Source organism: Coturnix japonica, chromosome 13 (genome assembly GCF_001577835.2).
Source record: "Coturnix japonica isolate 7356 chromosome 13, Coturnix japonica 2.1, whole genome shotgun sequence".
In the NCBI taxonomy this organism is placed as follows: Eukaryota; Metazoa; Chordata; class Aves; order Galliformes; family Phasianidae; genus Coturnix; species Coturnix japonica.
The window spans coordinates 3,662,040-3,686,310 of record NC_029528.1 but is presented as its reverse complement, the minus strand read 5'-3'; the positions used below and the strand labels follow the sequence as shown (position 1 = coordinate 3,686,310).

The window sequence follows — 24,271 nt, the reverse complement described above, 5'->3', positions numbered from 1 at the left end:
AGGAAATGTTCCAAGCCTGAAATCGCTTTTTCAGGGCTTAGGGTCTAGATCTTGTTATTCCTGATGACTGTTGCCACATCATTTGAATACAACTGTGAGCTGATCCTTACAAACTACTTCTCAGATACCGTAAATGGCAATTTTGAAAACATGCAGACAACTCTTTGTGTGCCAGTAGATAATGGCTGAATTGAAGCAGTGGAACTCTGCTGGACTGAATGGCTACTAGGGACATCATTGGCTGAGTAACCAATGGTCAGCAAAACACTGGTGGCTTTCCACTATTTCCTGGAGTGTGAGGAAGAGTAAACAAAGGCTTTGGAGACAAAGGCTTTAGGAATCTGAATATAATGTTTGTACTTACTGTCACATTCCCCTGGTCCTGCCAGGATGCTGAGGTTTGCGAGGAGACTTTTGGATTTACTCTGTGAGCCTGGAAAGACAAGAATAAATCAGTGTTTTAGAGCTGTCTTGTTTTCCTTGCAGCACTGCAGTAGCATTCTTAATATCTGAGAGTACGCTTGGGTCACCTCCACAGCCTGGGGATGTTTAACCAAAGTTGCTGATACTGATGCAAAGTACAGAATTCACCTGTGAAACCTGGTTCCTTAGTTCTACCGGTGTGTCTAAAGAGGTGCAGGTAAGAGCACGGTGTGGAAATATGGAGGCACCTCAGCAGACTGGGATTTAGTACCGATAACAGGTTTATTCGCTCTGATGTGATCCAAATTGCTTGAATTTAAGATGTTCTTTCCCTGCTTGCTGTCAAAACAGATGGTACTGAAGGCTGTTTTGCATTTGGTTGGGGTTGGCTGGTGTGTCCATATAGAAGCTGTGGATGGCTGCATGGGACAATGGGCTGCTTTAAGGTATTTGAACACCTCTGACAAGAACACAACACTGTGCATCGCATTCAAACCTGTGATGTGTTACCCTTGGTCCTGGTCCAGCAAAGCAGTTACGTGTGTATTTAGACCACCCATGGCTTTCATACTTCTGCTTGTTGCTCTTAAGTTATCTCCCAAGCAATTCAAGGATGGCTCCTGTCCAAGGCTGTATCATGCACCCTTCAGCAGGGCAGGGCTATGATGCAAGGACTGCTGGATAATCCTAAACCCTTGGATGTGGGAGAAGAGTGAGGGAAGCCAATGTTACTGAGTTGCCCTGGGTTCCCGCCGCAAACCAATCCTGGCAGTGCTCCACTGTGGATCCCTGTGACACTGCTGGCATTGCCTCCCTGCAGACTGTTAGGTAACAGTCAGTATAGCCACTTTTCAGGACCTGTAAAATGAGCTGATTTCTTCTTCTTTTTCTTTCTTTTTATTCCCCCACTCATTAAAAATTAGTAGTAAAAATCAGACGTGTTTGCATTGATGAGGAGTTCCTGGGCTAACATACCTGCTTTAAAGATGTTCCCACATAACTAAAACAGTATTAACAAAGCTGCACTGTATGATCTATTGCCCCCTTGAATTCTGTACAGTGCAAAGCTTAATTCTCCAGTAGGTGCGCTGTTGCTTTTGGCTGTTCTGCTCTGAGGGAGATGCCTAAGTGCAAATATCTAAACAGGAATAACAGCATCAGCTTGTGCGTTTGTGCTCAAGGCACAGCTTTGTGGTATTAGTTTGTGGTGTGATTATGGCAGTTGAGAACTTCTGACACAACAGAATCTGTGGCTGAAGATGACAGCTGTCATTCTTGCAAGTGGAACTAAGCTGATGTCATGCAATGTGCAAAGCAGTCAGTGTTCCCACAGGAAGCACAGGAGCTGTACGTGTGGTATCACAGTTACCTGCAGTCAAAGAAGACTAGGGTAAGCTCCTGCCAGAGCGGGGTCTTCCCAGCTCAGTTAAGGGGAGACCCTGTCATGGGGAGATCACTGCCTGGCTGCCCTAGGCGTCCACAGTCAGAAGCAGAAGCCATCCTTGAATCCCCCATTGCTTGTCAGCTCCCTGGTTTGTAGACAAACTCATCCTTAATGTGTGCTGTCCATGTTAGATGTTTGCACTTGCCCCATGTTGTGTGGTTCTTCCATTTTACAGTTGTTTCTAGTAGGTGTGTTGAAATTTTTCGCTGTTAATATTGGACTTGAATAAAGAAGAGCTCTTGGGAATAGATAAAAGGCTTAGAAGTTTACTCATGTAAACAGGCACTATTCTTAGTGTAAAGCTGTCTGGTTTGGGTTGAGACTGAATGTTGCTGTGGCTCTTGATATTTGGTAAACCATGAGACTTTCAGGTGTGTTGGATGGCAGAAGCTGTGTCAGAAAGCAGAGTGGATGTAGGAGAGTAAATGTATTTGGATTTAGCAATGCTGACCAGCCCTGATGCTATTAGTTGGTTTCACATGGTAGAAATAGCAGGCTTCAGTGCAAGCTCGTTGTCTCAGTAAAAATGAGAGGTCGTTCTGCTTCCAAGCAGGTGCTGGTGGGTTGCTCTGAGTAGGTTTTTTCTCTTTGAAATGTGTCCTTTCCTTTCAGGTAGGAGCGATTGCTCCAGGCTGCCTGTAACTCCTTGTTCTCAGTCACCTGGAATCCCATCCCTGAGCGCTGCCGAAGCATTGTGATGGCAAAGGAGAGCATTCCCTGAGCTCCATGCATGATGTGCCCTCTGCCCATGTTTGCCTTACTGAACCTTTCTGCAGCAGGTTAGCGGAAACGTTGGCACTGTACAGCTTACGTCCTTGAAAGAATATATAGCCGAGGTTTTACCTTGGTGAGTCACTCCAGCAGCCTCAGTGTCTCTGTAAATGTCAGCCTTTACTTAGTGTAACTCTAGATCTTTGTGAGGAGGACAGAATTAGACTCAGCCAAATGAAGAGTCCGAGGACCTTTGCAACCCAACACCAGAATGATTACAAGGTACATACAGATCATGCTGTCGACATAAACCATAATGATGACATTCTAGCATTACCTGAATAGTTGACATGGCTGCAGAATTATGTGATGTGCAACATTAGGACAAATTTAACACAGGGCTAGGAAAGTATTAAAGCTGCACAGAGCCCTTTTGCCAGGTATTTAGGTCATGGAAAACCCATTAAATCTGTTTTAGGAATAAAATGAGCATCTGCTGGATCTGAAATACGCTGTGTTATGAACTGGGGGTAGGGGGAAGGAGTACATCTCTGAATCCACATTTAGAGGTGAGGCAGGCCTAGGCTACATCATCGTATTAACATACTGGCATGCCTTTGGTTTAGAAAACAGGCTCAAATAGAAAGGGAAGCAACCTTCAGTTAATTAGGGTGCTGCATTCTGCAAGCCATCTGCACGTGCCTCAAGGTGTTACTCAGTTTTGTAGAGGTGTTTAAACTTTGGGAATAATGTATTCTAGGCACTTGGATGTCTTGTGACCCTAAGCTGTGCATACTGACAGTGATATGAACACAGAACTGCTAAGAATGAGGATTTCCTAAAGGCAGTGGAGAGGTAAAAGCTCTCTCTTGAGCTCTGTGTCTTCTGTGCTCAATGGCCCTGCTTCAGTAGTGAACTTTGTGTTAGGTTTTCACTGCTTTCCTCCAAGCAGTTAGGAGGATATTAGGATTGCATCTAAAAAATTGTACTTAAAAGTCGTGTGTGAATTTCCATGCGTGTTGTCCAGGGGAGACAAAAAGGTGCTCTGGCTTCTAAGGACAGCCGTGCTGTGGGATTAGCAAAGACTTTCAGGCATGGAGAGCAGCACAACTGCTGACACGTGTCTGCTGACTCCATGCTTGAAATTCTATGCTAAAGCTTAAAATGAGTTTGTCCGTTGTACAGAGCAGAATGTCTCAAGAAAATAATCTGAATATCACAACGTCTATCACAATAGTCTTAATGTGGGGAAAAAGCACAGCTCAAAGCTGAATTTTGGAGTTGGTTAAGACTTGTCCCTGTTGAGATAGTGATCGTTTTCACTGTGCATGGCTCACGTGGCCATGAAATCAGTGGGACGCTAGTATCCATAGGCAGTGCCAGTATGCAGGTTATAGTGCGTTACTGCTCGTGCCACACACCCCACTCACAGCATGGCACGAAGGGAGCGGTCCCCATCATCTCTCCCTTCTCACCGCCTTCTGGTGGCCCTGCAGCTCTGAGCTCCAACCCCTGCAGCAGAGCTCGGAGCTCCCGGTGCTGCTCGGGGGCCGCCTAGCGGGATGTGCGCCCACAGCCGGCTCCATCCAGCGGCTGCAGCCCAGGGCTGAGTGAGCTGACTTTATTCCTCCTGTTACATACCTCTTCCCAGCACAGCTGTTTCTCAGGGCTGGAAAATCCTGGCTTTCCCACCCCTTGTTTGGATAACAGCTGAACTGCCGACAGATATCGGACACTTGAGTCAAACTGGAGTTCCTAAAACCAAGCGACTAAATCCCTTTTTAAGCACTGAAATTAAGACGACTAGAGCTTATTTTAAGAGATGCTAAGCTTCCACTTGAAATCATGAGGATCCAGAGTTGTTAAAATAAACCTCAGGGGGCTCTTCAGCAGGAAGGTTCTGGTGCTGTGGCTGAAGTTTGTACTCTGCCTGTGGGCTCTGCTGCTGTGAGCAGATGCTCATCTACAAATGGTCCCTGCTGTTATGAGAGTGGGGGCTTTGTACACAGGATATTTAGGGCTCAGATCGGCGGTGCCAGGTTAAACAGAGCCTGGTCATTTCCTTCCTTCCATCTCTGTGAAAAAAAAAACCACAAACCTGTGTATTTCTTTGCATGCCAGGGCTACAGGAATGCAGGTGGATTTTGTGCCCAGAATTTCTGACACGTGAAAGTTTCAAGTGCATGAAAATGCCAGTGCCCCATATGGACACCTGGGGTGGATAGTGAGATGGCCTCAATCCTAATACATATGGCATCCCGCAGCCGTGTTTTTTTCTCTATGAATTCTGGCAGTGAGATTCAGGCAGCCCATTGCCCGGCCACCCTAGAGTGCAGCAATGACTTTCGTGTGAGTCATAATGAGGATTAAATTAATGGAGCCAAGAAAGAGCACAGCCTGGCCAGCTCTGTGCTTCACTGGGGCACACCTTCCCAGGAGATGGAGATCTCATTCCAGCAGGCTTAGGAGATCTGAATTGTGCATTCAGTGTGTGTAACTGTGCATGACTCATGGTTTTACTATCCTGTGCTCCGTGATGACTTGTTATTTCTGTGTGTATTACTGCTCTCCCCAAACTAGACCTGCTGACCTGCTGTGTGTGTGCCCTGTTCTTCATGAAGGCACTGTATGAGTTGTGACTGCCCTAGCATCCAGCATAGCATGGGATGGCAGTGCTATATTAGTAATTACCAAAACGGAATGAATGCAAAAAGAGCCTCTTCTGTCCCAGGGCCTATTTACTTTTGCCTTGCTGTTTTACACTGCACTGAACAGACATGAAGGGAAAGCAGAGCCTCAGGTGGGAGCACATTCAATGGAGATGTCTGCAGACTGGTACCAGTAGCTAAGTTGCACTCAGAAGAAAGTAGAAAGTTGGGGCAGCTTTTGCAGAGCCTGCATCATATTTTTCAAACGCTTCTACCTGCTAACCCCTGTGTTTTAGAGCTGGAAGAGACAGAGATGTACCAGAGCTTCCGAGCCCTGCCTGGCTGCCTGTGTTCTTGCTGTACATTTCTGGTCTTAATCCTATCCAGCTTCAGCTCCACCAGCAGTGGTCACATTGGCACACATTCTGTATGCAGAGCCACCAGCATGGGGAAAAGTCAGTGCAGTGCTTTACACACAGGGTAGAGTTCCTGTGTTTGCACTTGTGTTTGAGGCGAGTGTTATTTAAAGCACTCTTCTCTCTGCTTTTGCTGCCATTTGGTCATTTTGGCTCTGTGTAACTCCTGTAGGGGCAGAGTGAGGGGCTGGTAACAGCTTGCCCTGTGCTTAGGCTCGTCCCTGACTCCGGTCTCTCTACTGGAAAAGCTGGGACATCTGCTGGTGTCTGAGAGCCTGAGTCCATCAACAGCACTGCTCCAGAACTGCTGGGACTTGAGGTGTGTTGTGGCCACCTCTGAAAGAGCTGCAGTGGTCAGAGGACTGCCATCCCCATACTGTGCACTGCAGTGTCACCACAAAGCACAGAACATGGGGGTCTGTTGTGCTGTAAAACACAGTGGTTGGCTTTTTTGTGTGTGTATATAGATACTATTCCAGTGTTGGAGTTTTTATGCGGCTTAAGTGTAGCATAAGAGTACTGTTAGGCACTGTATTTAGAGGCATGTTTCTAGAACTGAGGTGTAGGTGATGCAGTTGGAAGTGCCAGTTCCCAAAGTAGTTATTCAAGTAGCCTAAATTAAGCCATTGCTGGACAGTCAAATAAAACTAGGAAATAATTTTCCAAAGCCCAAACCATTTTGTAGAAAGCTGAGCTGGCAGCATAAAGGTAAATCACAGGTGCACTGATGTTTTTCAGATGAAAAATAAGTGCGCACCCATTCTCACAGTTATTTCTAGCACTAGGAATCGAAGGCTTTCAGCTCTCATGACCAGCTCTAATGACAGTGGCACATGCTGTTCCCTTGTTTCATGGGGGAGAAGAAGTAAGTTGAGGTGATGAGCCATGATGTTTGGGCTTCTGCAGAGCTGTGTGTGCCTGGCTCGTGCTGAGCTGTGAGCTCTACCTCTGGGGAGCCCAGGCAAAGGCTGGGCACAGGCAGGGTCCCCTCTAGGAATATGATAGGTCTAATTTTAGTGACATGTGCAGCATTTGATCTGGAAACAGCTGGTGTCAGACAAATCTGTTGGCCTGTCAAGCAGCCGGAGTGCATTGCTGAGGAATATGTTCATTTCCACCCAAAGACAAGCCAGAAAGCCAGGGCTGAGTTTAGCTGGTGCTCGACTTGGAGTAAATCAGAACGACATCTTTGTAGATGGTGCAGTGCCCAAATTCTCATATTTTAGTGATGTTTCTTTAGAAAAGTGAGTCATGGCTTATTTTTGTAGCCCTGTATTGCATTTCATCTTTGTACACTACCGTACTGTCCAAATGAAAAGCAAAATGTGGAAGGGATGAGTTGTTATCCAGGCAACAGAGAGAACAAAGGTTCTTCCCAGAGGCGGGTGCTGCCCCTGGGTGTGCCTTGCTCCCTGCTCTGCCAAGGAAATGCTTGTTCCTCAGCTGCATTTTGCATTTGGAGCTGGGAGGCTCCAAACTCCTTTCCCCACCTGTCCCTTGTTTTCATGACCCCTGTGTAACGCCAAAGGTAGCGTACAAAACTTCCTTGTGCTGGGGCTGCGCTGCCACAGAGTGCTCAGGGAAGGTCCTTGAGGCACTTAATGGTAGCTTTATTGCTGGGTGATGAACTTCTGTGGCTACAAATGAGGGTCAGAGCAGTCTGCTGCTGCTGCTGAAAGGCAGTGATTCCTGGTACCTGTGCTGCATATAGTTCCCAGAGCTATGGAAAGACTCTCACTGAAAGTAGGAGTTATATTTTCTTGCCAGCTTATTCCCTGTAGCATCTCTGTCCCTTTTCTTTTTACCTACTGGTGAGCTGTCTTTAGGGAGAGGCTTTGGAGCCCAGTGGTAGATGCTGTGCTGCACACCTGAGCCTGCATCCGAGCCAAGTGTGAAGCAGCAGCTGAATGCTTTGTGGTCTGTTCACTTCTTCTCCCAGCCCAAGACACTAAATCAAATACTGATGGGTTGGCTGCTTGCAAAATAACTCATTCATGAGGTGAGATGTTTAAGGGGGAGGTAAGAGATGCTCATGCATACAGGCTTGCTGAGGGGCTGGAGCTCCTGGTTTGCTAGGATACCTAAATTCCCACTCTTTATGAGGTCACAGGTAAGAGCAGAACTCAGCATGCTGGAAGGGGAGCGCTGTGATCCATACCTCTCCTTCCCTTCTCCCAGAAAGCTATAGCATGTAACCCAAGAGCACTATCAGCGTGATGGAAGTTAAAGCGTTACTCACCTTTAAGCCATCAGGTTGGTTTTGGGGCTCCTGCTGCCAGCAGCCTGCGGCAGTGCTGAATCTTGAAGTGGAAAGTCTCCTCTCCTCCAGCTCCTCTCTGAGGACTGAGGGCTGCCTGGGGTGGGGGGTTACATTTCTAATATGCGGATCCCTGCTTGTGAGTGATGGCATGGCGGGAATGTCAGCTGTATGGGGATAAACTGCAGCAATTTATTCTCTCCAGCCTGTTGGAAAGTCAAGAGAGCAGCACCATTAGCTGCAGCAAAACAGGTTTGCTGTTGATATACAACAGTGGCCAGGTCCATAGCTGCTTATAACGTACCATGTTAGTACTCATAGCTGCTGGAAGGACTCTAGTTTGGGTTGATTGATTCTCTGCATTGAAAGTCCTGAAAGAAAAGTGAGACAAAACTTCAGTGGAAGCAGAGCATTTCTATGCAAATCTGGGATGTACAGAATTTCCTATGTACTTGGGTTATTAAAGAAAATATGAGCTGCTTTCCCTCCCCAGATGCTGAGGGATGAATACAGAGGATAGCTTGGATTTGGTGAAGTCAGCATACATCTCTCTGAGTCCAACAGTGTCTCCTCTAGACTTGGTAGAAGAGCTGTGTAAAGCAATGGGAGTTGAAGGAACACTGCTGTTACGTGCTTAAATCTCAAGCAGGGTGCATTATTCAGAGATGTTTGTGTAGAGGACATGCTGGAGATAGGGCATTTCTAAAGCACATTCACCTGGAAGGTCCTATGCTCTGGATTGGTACCTGACTGTGTTTTGGGGAGCTGCTTTGTGTAGGTGCTCGGGGGTAGGACTAGTCCTCCCCAAGTGAAGCTGGCTGTCATGCTGAAAGCATCCATAGGCGAGTTGGATCTTGTCTTCTGCCCTCTCACAGCTGTGTTGGGTGCAGTCTTGGCATTGTCAGCCTTTGCAGCTCTGTCACCCCCAGCATCACCCAGCTGCTTGGCAAAGCCATGCCCAGCCACTGAAGCTGCACTGCCTTAGCTGCTCCTGTGGGATCCCTGAGGTCTTCTGTGTGTTTCCAGTCTGAAAACACTGCAAGTCAGCCTTCCTGCAAGCGCAGGCTCCTTAATTTCTACAGTTACCTGCCTGCTTCATCCAACCTGTAGTTCGGAAGCTGTGCAAAAAAGCATAAATCACTTTTATGTGAGATGCTAAAGCATCACTCCTGGTACTGCTATTAACGGCTGTGCCATTTTTTGGAGTTGCTGCAAGCTGCCCCCAGGCATCTGCACCCAGGGGATTTGGGTGCTCTCTGCCCTTCAGCTCTGCTGCCTTCAGCCCCAAGGCAGGGGGAGGTGTGAGGTTGGAGGAGCAGGGATACAAGTCAGTTATTTCTTTACCACGATGAGGGGAGGATTTGCTATATGCAGTAGTCAGCACACGGTTTTTAGTATGTACCATGTTGGTCCATTGCAGTTGTGTAAAAGAAGTGTAAGCTGTCCAGTGTGGGATTCTGCACTGATTAAGTCCTTGGGGTCCAGTCAATGGGATCTGCTCGGATCCCCCAGCTAGACAATCTAGCCCAAGGAATTTAAACTATTATTTGCCTCCCGATGGCGTCATTAGCAAATGAACTTTTGACACTGGCTCTAAAGCAGAGCTGGTGGGAAGAGATGGGCTATTCCAGCCATCTTAAACCCTGCTCAAAATGGAAAAGCAGCTGCTGCAAGAGCTGCAAATGCTGGGGCCCTTCTTCCTCAAGGGCTTTGTCAGGACCTTTTGAAATGACATTTCCACTGACACCACATCAAATTCTGAGACAGATGAACAGTGATATTCTTTTTCTCAGAGAGGATTTTTGAGCAGAGGAATGTGGGTAACAAGCACTCAGTGTCACAGCGAATGGAGCTGCCCTGTGGAAAACCAGTTTCTTCACCAGCCGGTTGGTGCTTAGGCTGAGTTTGATGGTTTGAGTTAAATTGATTCTTGCGGCCAATATGTGGATTCAGTGTTCAGGCAGAAACTTGCAGCCTTGGAGGAAATCCAGCCTATCTTCCCAATTGTGCTTGCAATAGCTGAGCATAAGCAGGTGTTCATGTTGCAAGGAAAATGGGAACTTCGTGATGCTGTGAGTTTTGGGAAGGAGTGCCTGGCAGACACAGCTGGGCTTTCCCAGAGTGTGATTTACTTTGGGCAGCCAAAGGCTGATTGTGGGGAGATGCTGGGAGAGAGGATGCTGAGCAGCCAGCCCCATGAGGACAGGCTGCTGCACCTGCTGAATGTTTGTGCGTTGGTTCCCAGTGTTGTTCAGCAAAGTGCAATGAACGGGATTGCAGGTTAAAAGCAAACACCAGCGAGCAGATAGGGATGAACTCAGGGAGGCTGAAGTTGCACGGAGGTGTCACACATTGCCCATGGAGGGCTGGTGATCCTGTGCTGGGGCTCTCCCCATCCTCCTTCTGTGTTCTCACACTCAGGTTTCCAGTGAGCACTGACAGATTCAGCCAAGTTTTGCTGGGTAAACTTAGTCCAACCTGTCTGAAACTGGACCCACTGGTAGGCTCTGCCAATCTGATTAAACCTAACCAAACCTGTCTGAGAGCTGCAGTCACCGTTCTGGCTGCCTCCATCCTTGTTTGTGTTCTGGTCCAGACCCACGTTTAGGCTGGTTTGGCTCTTCTGGCTTTGCTGAAGTGATGCTGTGTTTGGACAATGGGATACATTTGACCTTGATTCTGCTGTTAGCCACCATCCCATGGGTGTGATGTTGTCACAGAGCCAGCCTGGCTGTTTATCACAGTGTATTGGAGTAAATTCTGCAGTGATGTCACCATTAGGCAAATCCTCTAGATTCTGCTGGTGCATGTTTGGAGCTTTCAAGGGGGTTGAGTAAGTGTGGTGGAAAAAGATTACAAATGGGCAGGAGCAATTTGGAAATGTGTGTTCTGTAATAAAAGAGGCATTGCTGGCAGCCATCCTCAATCATCTTTAGGCATTAATTCTGTAAGCAATTTAGCAGAGGTGCTGAATCCCAGGGGCAGTGTGTGTTAGTGGGCAGGCTGACCAGCCTCCAATTAAAGTTCACTTGGTGTTGCAATGGAGATGATGTATGGTATGATGCCTTAAAGCATCTGCTTAGTGGGTGATCTTAGAGCTATGCCTTCTGGTACCGTTCCCTTGAGTTTAACTTGACATTTTGACCTATATAATATGTTTTCCACTCTAACTTAAAGCCGTGTCAATCAGAGCTGTACACACATATCTATAGGTAATTTGAGGAGTGGTGGACGTTGCTGGATACTTGCCAGACCTGGGTTAGGACACTTAACTTTGAAACCTGTAGAGACAGTGCACTGCTGTCACGTACCTGCTGTGAGACCCAGGCTGTGGCCAGGCAGCAGCCCAAGGGCCTATGGCAGGGCTCAGCTGACGGTATGAAGGGCTCGGAGAAGGCGCAGTGTGGGTGATTCGGGTAGGAAGCAGCTGAGTTTGCTGCATTATTTGATCTGCCCAGCACGGAGCAGACAGCAGGTGGCACCAGCACCCTGCTTCTCACCGAACGGGAGCTGTGATGCTGAGCATTGAAGCTGTAAGGATAAAGCCACTGCTGGGGGTCCTTAACATTATTGTTGCTTTCTCTATTTAAAAGTACTCAATATCTCCCTGTAGCCCACAAACGCACTTTTGTGTGTCCCGGCCAAGCTGGTGATGTACAGTGTTCCCCTTGTTGCAGTGTGTGCTGTGAATACCATCCTTGTTCTGGGAGGGCACGTTTTCTGTCCTGCATTTCTTTGGTAAGACTCTGATCTTAAAGGATTTAATACAGTGTTATGTTGCATTGCCCACACTGATATACGCATTGTATTAATAGTATCACAGTGTGGTAGGTCCTTGGCAAACGTGCATTTAGTTCCAACATCTTCAGGTGGGGGCAGACTAATAAAAACACAGACATGAGAAGTAAGAATATAAGTCCTGGCTTATTCGTTTTTGAGTATGTAAGTACAGATAAGTAGAATTTCTAAGGCAGTTTTTGGGGTCCTGGTGCACACCTGCTGCAGTAGGAGTTTGGATGTGCTGATTGCTTTAGCATCCTCTGCATTGCTGAGTGGTTGCAGAGCTGTGGGTGAGCAGGGACAAGTGCTGCAGTCTAATGTGCAGCTCCATGGCTTGGTGTGGGTAATCATTCCCTTTGAATCGTTTATTGAGGAAGGCAACAACTGCTTGTATCAAACCCTCTTTCAGCAGCTAATGGAAGCTTAAATCCTTACAATGCTGGTGTGCCATTTCTCTTAATTATTGCCAGCAGCTCTGCAATTTGGAGAGCCAAGCCTCATGAAAGCACAATTACTCTAACTCTTGCAAAGATGGCATGTGATAATTTCCTATGGCAGCGCTGACAGTTTGGTGCATTTGCTTTCCAGAATGTGGTGCATGAGCTGTAGCTAATGTGTGCGAGAGCAGGCGGCCTGTCTCAGCTCTGGGGGAGTATGGGGAGGAGACCTGCTGCTGCTCTCCTTACACACACATGTATACATGGCGCTGCAGTGTCCCAGCTGCTGCTCAGAGTGTTGGGCTGCCCTGTGCTAAATGCTCCTCAGCTCTTCCCCAGGGAGGTATCAGCACTGCTATTGCTTCATGGCAGAGCTTGGGCATGAAATCCATTGCTGAGGAGGTTTAGCAAGGAGAGGGAGACTGAAGAGATGGGAGGAGAAACCACATTCATTAATGGGCTGATGTTGGACTGCGCTTCCCCACCTGCCTTCTGGTAACAGGAGAATGCAGAAGTTCTGAGCAGAGCTTTACTTTATGTTTGGCAGGTTTGTCTGTATGTAAATCCATACTTTACCTTGTGGGAACTTCTGGCTGGTGGGGAAAAGCTTTTAAGTTGTCAGGTCAGATCTGACAGAGTGAGCAGTGAGCAAAGCTGTTGGGACATGGAGCCTAACAGCTGGGCATTCCATCTTCCCGAGCATTGTCCTGTGGGCAGCATCCATATTTCTGCTTGCCTTCTTTCCCTGTATCTCTTGTTCTGGCCTGTTATTTGCAACCTTCCCCACTGCTTTGCTCTGGAGCTGTGCTGCTGGGTGAGCTGTGAGCTGTGCTCCTGTGGGCTGCTCCACCAGCACCATCCATCATCTGGGCGCATGTGGGGAGGAGAGTAGCTGCAGAATGGTCTGCAGGGGGATCTGAGTGCCCACGTCCATCAGAGTTTAGTGGGAAATAACAGCTCGAATTCCTGCTGGTGTACTTTGGAAATCTTTCTAAATCAAGTACCAAAAATCAATGCATTGCAAGACTCCCAGGGCATAGTTCTGAACCCATTAGGAGCAGATTTGTTCTAATTTTAAAAATCTTCCTATTTTAAAAATCTTTTGAGTGCGTTTTGAAAACATTTTGAACATGTGTTATCTGCCAGGAGGGGAGCAATTAGATCAAAAGGAAGATTACCTTGTGTTGCTTAATTGAGATGGATCGAATTGTTTGCCGAGGGGAGATATCTACGAAGCACATCTAAGTGCAGAAGCCAAAATGAGAATTGGTCTCAGCTGTTCTGCTCCCGTTGACAAATGTGTATTTATGCAATGCATTCCTTCTCATATCTTGATCACACTGTGCACACACGGGGCGTGAGTTAATGCTGCTGGGAACTGCGGGGTGGTTATCTGTGAGCCTGTGTAAGCACAGGTGTCAGCCTTTACTCTCATGTCCCATATGTAGCCAGGTGTACTTGTGTGGTTTTGTAGCCGTGTAAGAAGCAGAAGCATCCTCAATTGGATGCAGTGCACCAGTGTCTGGGGTAATTTGGGGTTCAGGAAGCTGTAACTCAATGTGTGTGTCGCAGAAATGGAGTCTGTCCAAGAGGGACCTGTCGGGTGGGGTGTGATGGGGCACCTGCCGTGGAGATGGGGCCTGGTGGTAGGAAGCAGCACCTGGAAATGAGCACAGGGGAGAGCAGGGCAGAGGAGGATGCTGCCTCCAGGGTCTGTTGCTGGTGCTTGGTTTCACTATAGGTGGAGGATAGTTCATGTTGATCTGTATGATGTATGAACGGTGCTTTAATTCGTGCTTCCACGGTCAGCAGTTATAATTAACTGTTGATGGCAGGTTCAGTTACAGTGCAGGACTGCACTAATTATAAGTCCTGGCATTTCATGGGTGGCAAACTCCCCATTAGCAGCAGGCTGTGGTTACACAGTGAATGTCTGCAGTGCTCTGTAATGAGAGCAGGAGGGCAGGAGCAGTGCTGCAGCAGTGCTGTGACTGCTGTGCCCTCAGCTCAGAGATACTGCACTGGAGAGCTGGGAAAGGGTGAAGGCACAGAGGCTGACACCCACCAGAAACTCATGGAATCAAGTGTGAAGAAAGGAAGAACATCAGCTCACGTCTCCCTCTGTGGCTGCTGGAGATACAGAGATTCACACTGCTCTGTTCAACTTCACTCTGGTGCAACAGTTGTTTCCCTATTGCTCAAAATGGGAGTCGTTTGTGAATGCTGTACAGCTTTCACCTTCATAATATCAGGCAATGAGTTGTGAATGAGTGGTGGTTTTTTTAATGCTGTGCTTTGTGGAGGTTTAAGCTAAATCTAGTTTGTGTTCTGTAGGACAGGTTCTCTCACCTCAGCTTCTGTGGCTCAGTTTTCCCTGCTGATGCTGCTATCCCAGTTGCAAGCACACATCACCTCCGGGTAGGGGCAGGTAGGGAAGAAGCATGGCCTGCCTCTAAGCTGTCTGCTGCCACCAGGCTTATGACAGCACCCCTCAGGCTGTATCATCTGTCTCTGAGCTGCTCCACTCCCTATTTCAGCTCGCTGGCAGCTGTTTGCTGTCATTAGAGCTTCTAACTTGAGCATGGGAGTGGCAGTGCTGAGATGCTGCTGAGTGGCATTTTGGCCAGCAAGTGATATTTTGTCATGCAAGAGTTGTATGCACAAAGGTACACCGAGGGCTTTTGCTTCTAATTAAATCCTCGCATGGAACCTGCAGAGCTATTTGGATTACGGAAGCAGAGCTGCAAAATATGTTTTTTTTTAAGTCTGTGTACTCTGGTAATACAGCCAGTGGCATTTGAGGCTTTATTGGCTGTCAGCTGTCCCTCTCTGATCCTTTCTTGTCTGAGGAAGGTAGTTGTTGGATGCAAATGCATGGGTTTTGAGTAGTGAAATTCGTGTTTGTACCACTAATCACTTGAAAAATCTATCTCCAGACCTTCGTTTGTTAGGAGCAGCTGATTAGCTGCCCCTCTGTACTTTTTCCCTTTTAATAAAACCCCTGAGTCAAACAAGAGAAGGGCTATAATTAAGAAGCACTTACTTTCCTTTTCCTGTGACATTCTGGCAAATGCTGCCTGGCAGGAGCAGGGCAGGAATGCCTTTGCAGCACTTGCACAAGCCTGAGCTGCACCTGGGTGGGGAATGGGGAGGGGGGTGCAGGTGCTTTGCCCCTCTTTGCACCAGCACAGGCAAATATACTCTGATTGCTGCTCTGTTGGTTCTGCAGCACACCCTGTCCGTGCTGAGCTGTCCAGGCAGGATATGGTCGACTTTTACCTGTTAGCAAACTGTGACGTGAAGGTGACAGCCATGCAGAGCTGGGCTCCAGGTTTCCCTGTGCATCTTCCTCCATGGCCCCTCATAGATGATGATGATGATGAAAGTGACTCAAAGGTCTTTCATTATCTTTTGCTATTCTCCTACCTAGCAGAAGGTAACACAGAGGTCAGCATTTTGTGCGTTGGGGTTTTACCCTGGAGAGTTTTGGCTTGAATAGTAAAAGATAACTCCAAAGGCCACAGAAATAGATATATTAAAATCCTAAAGATTAATTCTTCTCTGTAGTTCCTTCACTGTTCAAAAGTACCAAACACAATTTGGTGAGCAAGGCCATAGGTAGAAGGTTGTTCAGTGAACAAAGTTGAGGGCTTTGTTTTTTTTCTTGTCCACTCATTCTGCTTTCTAAATAACCACATATCAGCCATCTGACTTGGAAAACATTTTTAGCATGAAAAATTAATTAGATACAATCTAAGCATGATATGACCTTGATTTTCTCCAGGGCCAAGAATAGTTTGTGCACAGGAGCTGCTGGGAAATATGTCAATAAGGTCATCACTCCTCTTAAAGTTTGTATGGAATTAATCTTTTTCTCTCCCCCCAAAGCACACAGTACTCCTGAGCTGGAAGCTCTGTGCAGGCAGTGCCTGCATTGCCCAACCGGCCCAGCCCAGCATGTGCTTCAGGTGTCAGCCATACAGCCTGCTGCCTTGGCCAAACAATGGAGGCTAATGGAGGCAGATTGGGGGGGTAATAGTTTTACAATGTGGACAAATAATTATTAAGAACTGAAGCAATTCCATCAAGCCCTGAACTTGTGACTGAGCTGAAACTTTAACCCTGGTCTCTGGAGATAAAGACAAACTGTCAATACAGTTAAAGAGAGAGATGTAGAAGGACTTCAGGTCATTTTTTCTTCCTTCTTTTCAAAACCAAGAAAAGAAGTGATTTTTTAATAAATTCACACTCTCAAAGAATTTTGCAACGTTTCAAGAGCAAAACACTTCCTAGGGAGATCTGTATATTGCAGTGATTTCCCTAAGAAGGATCAAGAATTTTTAAGCTATGTATTGCTGTGCCTCTAACTAAGGACAATATCCAGACTAATGCATTTCTGTTGTTTTTCCTTTGTTGTTGTTGCTGTTTCCAGATGATGTGAAGGTGTTCAGCTGTACCTGAAAGCACACTGTGTAATGAAGCACGACAAAGCACTTTAGTTCAGCCCTGCTCTACACTATGGGATCAGTCGGCCGTCTGGCTTGGGAAAGTGGAATCGTCTGGATTACTGAAGTGCAGATCTCTCTGGGAGCTGCAGTGGCTGCTGAATGTTTCTGGAGTGCCGTGCTCTACTCACATGTCCTTCACAGCAGCTTGCTGACAACTCTTGACACAAGACAGACACAAATCAATAGCTTGTTGTTAAATGTTAGTGAGATGGAATTTCAGGGAGCCTTCATGTTAATGTCATTTGGCACTTATGTGGAATGAACATCAGGCAAAGCAGGCATGAATTTGGCTCCAAAAGTGATACGAAGGCGATCCTGGCATCCCTGTAACTGTCTAAGGTTGGTTGTGTCTCCATTTTACTTAGTGCTGGGGTATTGCTGCTCCTGGGACTAATTCCTTCCCAGTGTCTCACAAATTATAATTTCTGGAGTCCTCACCATGCCAGAATCATGGGCTATCAAAAACTAAAGTTCTTCATAATGTGTGTGTGAATGGCTGAGTGCCTTCTGTGCAAGTTAGTTTTGATCTGTCCAGGCTATGAGCTCCCCCTGACCTGAGATCAGAGACTTGGGGTGGGAATGCAACACCTTTTTCACTCTAGTCTTGAGCCTCTCTTTACTAAGTGTAGCTGTTGGTTGTTGTCAAAACTGCAAGCTGACACTGGCTGTTCTTGTGTATCTCACAGGTGCTCTCTGGAAAGTGGGTGGCTGTGCATGAAGAGTAAACTCATCATGGTCCGGGGTCATTGGATTTGTGCAGGTACAGGTGGGTTTACAGTATGTGTGTGACAAGTCTGAGGCTTCCCAGAAAAGATCTGTGCATTGCCAATGATGAGCACAGACATATAAGCAAAATCTCCAATTCTACCAAGACAAAAACCCCAGGGAGGCAAAGGATGAGCCCAGTAAAACCTCAGCTGTTTGGTAGCCTGCTACTTTCACTGGTAAAATCACATGGATTTCCCAATGGAGACAAAGTTTATCCATTGATTTCCCTTGCTTTGTAGCTGTTGTTAATTTTTTAATTAAAAAATGACTCAAGTGAATGGAAACACCTTGTTTGACCTAGAGGCTATAGCTGCTGAAAGTCCCTAATTCTCCCCCACCCTCCTTTGCCTCCCCAATCAAAACTGTAATTTGCATTGTCCTGATTAGTAAACCTAAATTATAAGTTGTAAAGTCCTGGTTCTGGGCCATTGCATCATGTCTATGTTCTTGCTAAATACTGTGAGAAGCTTCATCTTTGCTCTTTCCCATTAAGGGAGTGGTGGAAAGAAGGAAGCAGAGCGAAACTGAGGGTCCTGGTAGAGCCAGCAGGGTTCTGAAGGCTGACTGTGCTGCTCCAGCTAGAAATGGGCAACAAGATTTGAGATGGGACTAATCTGTTTCCTGTGTATTTGGGGATCTCAGGCTGGGTAAAACCTTTTTCTGTTTGTAATAGCTCCAGATGATGACACGTTTCCTGCCTTTGATCCTACAAGCCAAGTGCTTTATGGTGTATTCAGTGCTCTGGTGAGTGCAACTTAGGTGAGATCTGTGTCTTACCTACAGCTGTGGAGATTTGAGGCAATTTGTTGCTATACAAATGAGATGTTCTCTGCACCTTTATCATTGTTCCTGTGAATATTTAAACCTTTCAAGGCTTTTTGACCAGGACTGGAAAGCATTTACTTTTGCAGGAGGGTGGCTGCTGAGAAGTTAAAACCAGGTAGTAGATTAATCTTTATGCTGAACAGTAAAGAGGATGGTTTTTATATAGCCCAAACCGTCTGCTTTGAGACGTATAATCAGCCTACCAAAAATCCTCAGAAGCCTATGAAATTCAGCAATTTATCTAGAAGTTAATGTGTTCAGGTAAGCTGATGTTTTATTTGTAGTGCTGACTGCAGCTGACACTGGTACATGGGGAACAGGATATGGAAGAGTTGCCAGCAGTGGGTTTTTCACCAGCTTTGCTGGCTGTCCATTGTGTGGGACATACCTTTGGGCCGTGAAGAGGCACGTTGTGCTGATGGAGAGGGCCAGGGAGAGGACTTAGTGCAACCAAGGATGAGAGAAAAGGTAGATAAGCAATAAATCCTGCAGCTGTGGTGCAGAGCCTGGAGGCGATGTGGAAACTGCTGTAAATATCAGCCAGGGACTGCTGGAAGGGCTGGAAATGGGGGCCACATTCTTTGTGTTCCTGTTCCATGCAAGGCTCATTCAAAGCCATCTGCAGCTTAGGAGCAGAATAGGCACATCAGTGCAGGTTTCCAGTAAGCAGATGCTACCTGTCCTGGGGCTCAGCCTGCAGGAGCAGTGGTGTCCAGATGTGTTTCCAGATGTTGTGCCTGTTGTCACTAGACAGACCTAATGAGAGTCTGTATATCAGTGCACATGAGTTTCCTACCAGCTGCATCAACTGAACTGTAGTGGATTTGAAGGCTGATGCTACAGTGCATGGTAGAGATATAGGAAAAAAAAAAAAAAGACCAGGAGAGCTTGTTTGGATGATGAGAATCCAGAGATTCTGAAATTTACTGGCATCTATGTTTTATATTTAATAATGCCAGGAGGATGGTTGTCAAATCTCATCTGAAGGAATATGTGTCAACCTTTTACACTGACTTTGTTTTACCTTTAAAGCAATTGAGCTGCTCCTCGAGGCAGGTATTACTTGCGTGCCACCTTTAGCACAATCAGATTAGCCCCGTGTTTACTCTAAAAGCCAAAGCCTGGATAAACGCTCGACATTGAAATGAGATCCCACGCGTGGTGCACAAAGCCTGACCCTGCTCCCTCGCCCCATCTTGGAGAGGAGTGTGCTCCCCATATGGTGCTCCTGCTATGCCTGCGCTGTTTCTGGCTTCAAACGCTGGAATTGGAATGGTCAGATTTTAAAATAAGGCTTTGATCCTACCAAGATGTCTGCTGCCTGCACCGTGGATCTCTTTTGCTGGTAGTCCAGACAGTGCTGTGCCGTGCACTCTTCAGGCAATCCCTGCCCGTCCTTCCAAATGATGCAGGTCCCACACTGGGCTCTTCTTCCTTTCCCAGTTCCAGAGACCAATTTCTAACCATGCTGCTTTTTCTCCTTCTTTTCTGACAAGCATGTGTGCCTGGATCTGCACATGCTTTGATGCTGCTTATCCAGCTGGAAAGAGAACACATCTATAGTCTGGGCAGTGAAGTGGGTCTTCACTTCTTGAAGTGCCACCTAGAGTCTGGGCGTGGAAGTTGGGGGTCTGATCTTCTTCCAAGTCTCTTAAGTTTGGTTTGTTCCAGCCCTGCCACCTGCCGCTCTCTGTTCTCCTCATGCTTTTGGCACTTGAGACACTTTGATGCAAGTGCCTTTGAGCTTTCTCTTGGGTGTCAGTGCCAACTGCAGGACACAGGCACAGGAGTTCTCCCTATTTCCAGCAGTGGTGGCAGCTGATGTTTTTCCCAGACTCCCCAGTAACCGAGGGCAGATCAAACATGTGATAAGAGAAACTCAACAAACAGAAAATTATTCTTTTCCTTTCAGTGTTGGAGGGATTGCAGCTCCTTGGCTTCTTCTTTTGAAGTTTTAATTAGGCAAATTTATGATTGTGCACTGAGCACAGGGGGTTAGAAGAGATGATCTCGAGGGGTCCCTTCCCATCCTCATCATTTCTGTGATCCCACTTGTTTTTAAAGCCTTCTTAAACGAGCAGATTGAGTGTTTTTTCATCTTTTCCACCGGTACAAGTAGCTGTTATTTCTCAGCACTAAAGGTACTGTAACTCTTAATTATATCGACTGCTCATAATATTTCTCTGTTCACAACCTCTTTTGTTCCTAACTTGCTGCTGCAATTTCCCAGTGCTTTTTGCACAGCTGCTGCAGATCCCCTCTGTGCAGAAATGTACGGAAAGTGGTTTTTTTCTGTTTTGTTTGTTTATTTGCTTTTTTGTTTTAAACACCAGCAGCCCCAATGAGCCTCCTGTCAGAACCTGAGCACCTCTACAACCTTAGCAGATCGTGTATTTCCATTTCGGAGTGAGGCCAGGAGCCAAATCTTCATGAGAAAAAAAGCTAATCAACTCGAAATGAATTAGTCAGCAAAGTAAATGATATGAACAACAACAACAAAAAAAGGCTTTTCCCTTTGAAATATTTGATTTGTCTTCTATGTCAGTGGAAAAAAGGCTTGAAGTTCAGCAGGGTGCTTGGGCTTATGTGATCGTTGGTGTTTTCTGGTATAAAGCCCTCAGTATCTCCATGCTTGGTCTGTTTGCATGATGGGAATAGGAAAGAAAGAATCTTTTTGTTATCGTTCATCAAAGGCTTCCAGTGCTGCTTTTTATTTTTTCTTCTTTTAATTTAGTGTCAGAGCCTGGGTTTCCTGGAACATCAAGCAGTAATTATCTCCCTATGTTTGATGACCTTTCAGTCAACTCAGATTTTCCTTTTGGATTCAATACTAATTCCGTGGCTGTTTTTTTAAGGGTCTCAGCATGGCCTTTAATTAGAAGCTGCCAGTCCTGTGTCCCCACTCAGCCCCAGATACTTCAGCTGTAGCACAGACAGACAATTAAATGTAATATCTCATGGTCTTGAATGCACACCTAAACACGGGCAAAGTTTTAAGTGACGTTTTACCTTTAAGAAAAGAAAGAGAAGCACTGGGAAGTATGGTTAAAGCCTCACATGCCTCGTTTGGGGGCTTCCTGCATTACAGACATGAGGTCTGACTCCAGTTGGGGGTATTTGGTGGTGGTTTAAATGAATCCCAAGGAGAAGGAGTGCACGTCAAAGAGGCAGTAGGAAGGGGGTGAGGGCTGCAGGGTGCTGTTAAATTCCTGCAGAATCCCTTTCAATTGAAGGGGATGGCAGCTAAGTAAGTTTGTTGAGGAGAATTTCAGAAGAATGGGAGAGACTGTTCTAGTTGGTTCCAGAGAGACAAAAGACAGTAGGAGGCTGCTCTGGGATTTCCTTTCTTGTTTCAATCCACAGCAAACTTCTTGAATTTTATTCTTGTCTACCCTTATTTCTCATGTTTAAGAAAACAGTGGTTGCATTTATATATCAAACCAAAACACAGCAAACTCAGAAACCTCAAATTCCAACACAACAATCTAATGTGGTTTAAATGGATTCCATTGGCCAACTACTTGAGAAAATATAGCAGCATGATCACAAAAACAGTCACGGTGAGGTTTCTTACAAATTATGGTGATGTTCTGAGTTGGCTTCCAGGCAGAACTCAAATAAAGGGATCATCTGATAACTCTATACCATCCTAACCATTTTAACCCCCCAAACAGTCATTTTGTTGCCTGACAGTGGGTGGGTCTGTAGGTCTATGGAGGGTTATCTGTAGGTACTACGGCAATGTAGCTGGTCTGAAATGAGATGGCAAATTTTGGGTAAGCTGTTTCCTATGGGGGAACCCCGAACTTTGTCAGCTTCTTTTGACTGTAGTATCCATTCTTGGCTGGGAGAACAAATTCATGGTTCCTCTGACTGTTACAGCCAAAGCATCTAAATGAGCTTGCAAGTTTGCTGCACTAGGTGTGAGGGTGAAATGAATTCTGCACAGAGAATAGCTCCACAAAGGTGCCACTTCCATCACATTATGTAAATAGCCTGTGACTAATAGAGAAGCCTATGAAATGAAATAAAAGACATCAGTCAGTGCATTTGCATGGAAACCAAGCTGTATGCCAAAGGAACTTAGTTTAAAAATGAGCAATTGTAGACAAGATAATTCTAAGGTTGTCACTGTGGAGCATTTTTAAGTGGCTTATTAGCATGAAAGTGAAAGGACAGTGTCATTCTACATCTGTGGAGTTTATGAGGTTCCGCTGACTACATCTGCAACCTGTCTGACCTTTTGTTGTGAAGTTACTCAGAGCTTCGTTTTATATTAGCTCTACTATGAGAATATTACTCTAAATACCATTTTAAAATATTCCATTGGAAGCAGGCTGGGTTCACACCTGAGTTTGGAAGCAGGTGTCGTTTCCCTCTGCAGGATGTGCTGTGTTGGGGTTGATGTTTCTTTGCTCTTCTTGTCTAATTCTGTATGTTCCATGAAATATTTTGGAGCTGAGTCTAATAAGGGGCCAGGTCGAGTGGGGCCGTGGGCAGCCTGATCTAATGGGTGGCATCCAGCCCACAGCTGGGCCTTGGAACTGGGTGGTCTGTAAGGTCCCTTCCAACCCAAGCCATTCTGTGATTCTAATAAGAAGTATTTCAGGGAAAATTGAAGTTATATTGAGTCTTGCTGATAACTGGTGCTATTCTGCTTGTCCCTTCTCTGACAGAGTCCCTCTGCCGCTTCTAAAGTTCTCTGAACCCTTTGTTGCTCAGTCTTCTCCATACGTGGGCTGACAGCGTGTCCTGTGTTGATCATGTCCCTCTGTCTTTGCTCTGAGGTGGGTTTTGCTTTGTTGGGGGATGTGAATACAAAGGTTTCAATGGCTTTGATGCATTTGCAGCTGTGTGGAGACATAGCGTGGCAACTTCTTTTGTCATTGTAGCACCCCGGGAGTTTTTATCATTTGTGGAAATAAATAGTGATAATGCAGGGAAATGTGGTGTGAAGATTTTGGCTTAAGCAAGAAAAATCAAGAGGCTTTTTCCCTGTTTAGATTCCAGTGAGTTAAAACACAATTATAGAGGCTCCTTTCATAGCAAATATGTACCAGCTGGGCTGCAGTGCAGCACTTGGAAAAGCTCTTGAACTATTTGTTCTGCAGATAATATTTTCTGAGTTACTGAAGGGAAACTTCCACTCTGACAAATTGCAAATCCCTGCAAAACACCTAGAAAAGCAGCATTCCAAACACACTGCTGTCACCTGGGTACAAACTGGGAGGTGCCACAGTAAAAAGGTGCTCTGCCCTTGAGTCATGAATCCCTTTGAAACCTTCCTGTTTTACGGTCCTGTCCGTCTTCACCAAAAGGGATGGCAGTGCCATGAGCCCTGAGGGTGCTCTTTAGCTGTTTGCATTGATTTTAGTTAAGCACTTACAATGCTGAGAGCTCGCAGTGTTTTAAATTCCTTTTCCCCTGGACAAAGCAAATATCTCACTTGTCACTGGTCTCTGTTCTTCTAATAAGTGAATATATGAAATGCTAAAGCAGTTTCCACAGCTGTTTGCACAAGAACTGGCCTACTAATATTATAAGCAGTAATATTTAGCAGCTGGGCAATGTGACAGGTGATGTCTATTTGTCATTAGACAGGAGGAATCAAAGTATTGAAATAACGCACAGCAGCGGCACTGCTTTTGTAGACATACATAATTACTATCAGTAATCAGCCAAGTTCTCAAGCAGGTCCTGATGCAGTTTTTCATTATTTAATCCCACATCACTGCTAAGAATGTTTTAGTACATTTGGATGGTGTTTGAGTTCAGGTACGCCCAGCACGCTCCTTGTATATGATTCCACGTGTCTGCTCCCCTGCAGAAGCTTCCCGTGTGACATCAGGTTACATCAAGTAACAATGGTCTGGTGAGCAAAGCTGTCATCTGATTCTCTTCCTATTAAGTCAGTTCCCTCCTACTGATTTGTCTGGAAATGAGGTATCGGGCTGCATACAAAGTCAGTGGATGTAGTGAGAGAATGTAGTGCGCTGAGGGTGATACCCTCCGGGCGGTGATGGTGCTCTGTTCAGTTAGCAGTGATTTTTGAAA

The 24,271-nt window shown here is 46.0% G+C and overlaps 1 protein-coding gene across 1 annotated transcript in view; it reads left to right on the top strand.

Annotated features, from left to right (window-relative positions):
• KLHL3 (kelch like family member 3) overlaps positions 1-24,271 on the top strand; it is a 107,218-nt gene that overhangs the window by 17,477 nt on the left and 65,470 nt on the right. Inside the window, exons 4-5 of the mRNA XM_032447490.1 lie at positions 16,549-16,963; positions 17,311-17,390. The gene's annotated coding sequence lies outside the window, so the exon portion shown is untranslated. The remainder of the gene's footprint in view (positions 1-16,548; positions 16,964-17,310; positions 17,391-24,271) is intronic.